General features: G+C 43.1%; 1 pseudogene; it reads right to left on the reverse strand.

Moving 5' to 3' along the window:
- Positions 1 to 319: 319 nt before the first annotated feature.
- LOC102757150 lies at positions 320 to 1,732 on the reverse strand (annotated as a pseudogene).
- Positions 1,733 to 2,377: the final 645 nt, after the last annotated feature.

Genomic DNA, 2,377 nt, shown 5'->3' on the forward strand with positions numbered 1-2,377 from the left:
TGCCCTAACCGGTTTGGCTCAGTGGAAGAGAGTCAGCATGTAGACTGAAGGGTCCCAGGGTTGAATCCAGTCAAGGGCATGTACCTTTGTTGCTGACATATCCCCAGTAGGCGGTATGCAGGAGGCAGCTGATTTATGTTTCTCTCTCATTAATGTTTCTAACTCTCTATTCCTCTCCCTTCCTCTCTGTAAAAAATCAATAAAATATATTTTAAAAGAATAGAAATAGAAACACTCTTTAAAAAAATTTAAAAAAGTTGAAGTCCTTCATACAACGTTACTATGGACTGGTCCAGAGCATAACAACAGATAGGAAAGCTTAACAAGGGGGGTGATCAGGGACACGTTTCCTTGGTGTTGCTTTGATGATGTCATCTACATGCAGCATCACCTCTGTTGCTTCAGCTGCACGCAGATGAACCTGGACTTCACTTGGACACCGTCTGTGATGCCTAGCACTGCCATCACCAATAGTACCTTCCTTCATATCCAGTCCAGCAGTTGTATTGCCTTAATGATGGGCAGCTCAGAGCTATGCCACCAGATCTGCACTGTCACAGCCTGCATTGTCAGCTCTAACAGTAGGCAACATTCTCAGTGCTTGATTCTAAGAATACATTGCAACAGCTTCTTTACCTGTTGTTTATTGGAAGCTGTGACACAGTATGAGCTATCAGCAGCTCAGAACAGCATCCACATTAAACTGTTCTAGAAGCCTTCACAGTGTGTGAAAGAACACAAAGGGCACCATGCAAAGATCTTTCTGCTTCATCTAAAATGTGCTGAGTGGCACAAACGATGGACAATAGTGTAAGCCTCACCAAGGGCTACTCCAGAAACATGAATGGGTATGTCTTCTTTAATCATGACTTCTTCAATGAGCTTGCAACTCCCAAGCTTCACTAGTTCTGGGTGGTCAAAGGTAGAGGCAAGTTCACCACCTGTGCCAAGAGCCAGGCATTCTACATGTTCAATATCTATACCCCAGCAGCCCCAAAAGGAGATCAGGATAATTAGAAATTTATTTCCTGTTAATAAAGCAATTTATCCCATGCTTAAGCATACCTTCAACTTTCTCCTTCATTTTTTTTCCTTTTCCGCTTGTTTTATTTTAGCAACTTTTGTTGTAGAATCAACCGTTACAAGGGAACCAAATATCTTTATTTTCTCTGTATCCATACCAGTATTTGCAATAAGGATTTTAGCATTTTCAATTCCTTTTGGTTGATTAACTCCAATTTTGTACCCAACAGAAAGCCTTTATCAAAATAAGAATCCACCAGACTTCCTCCTAGCTTCTTGATGACATGAATTGCTTCAAGATTACCAGAGCCCTTCAATCAGAGAACAGCTTCTACAGCTAACTTTGCAGAGTGATCTTGTGATGAGTAAGAAGTTTTATGGATAATGTTGTTCTTTCAATGTTCATTAAATCTTGTCAGGATTTATCTTCATTAGAACCATGATCAACTGCTGAATTGAACAGAACCTGTCTTGCTGCCTTTGTGGCTTCTCTCCAACCTGCAATGATGGTCTGAATGTGAGTCTTTTTTTTGAAATTAAATATTCTGCTTCCCTTAGTCATTCTGCTGCTAAAATAGGAACAGAGGTAGTGCAATCTCCAACATCATCATCCTGAACCCTTGACATATCAACTAACACTTTAGCTGCTGGATTATCAACACCGATGTTTTTTTAGGGTAGTTGCAGCATCATTGATCACCATAAGAGAGGCATTTCATCCACCGCTTCCCAGGAACAGCCTGGATTCCAGGGGAGAGAAAATGGATGTGATACCACAGGCTCTTGGCAGGGGGTGGAGCCTAGGCAGCTCATAGCAGAAGGGTTTACCTCTATTTTCTTATGTGAACATGCCTGATTTTCCCCACAGGGTCTACCACTATCACTCCAATGTGATCAGTTTCCCTCCACAGTTGCTAATTTCCACAGCATCACAGCTCATTTTCCCAGTAGCTCACTCCTTCCTTCCTGGGAATGAGATCACCTGAGTAACTCACACACACCCACATAAGCACAGGCACACATGTTATATTTCCTTCTCTGTGCTCAATAGTTTGTTCCAGTCTCCATCCAGGCATACCTTCCCCCTCTAGCCAGGTCGGACCCTGCACATCTGTAAACACCAAGGGACTCGGGACCTTGATGAGAACAGCCTCACCTTCTCTGGATGTCATGTGCTCTCCCTTCCATGGTCCTGGGACAGGTCAGCCCCCATGTCCAGTTGCTCAACAAAGGCCCAGCATGTTCTCTTTGAGCTGCTCTTGGGGACTCTTCTAGGAGCTGCATCCAGGAGTTAGAGTTTATGACTTAATCATCCAACAAGATTATGGACCACCCAGGTGGTAAGACTTTGCAC

The sequence above is a fragment of the Myotis davidii genome, unplaced genomic scaffold (assembly GCF_000327345.1).
Source record: "Myotis davidii unplaced genomic scaffold, ASM32734v1 scaffold1782, whole genome shotgun sequence".
Lineage (NCBI taxonomy): Eukaryota > Metazoa > Chordata > Mammalia > Chiroptera > Vespertilionidae > Myotis > Myotis davidii.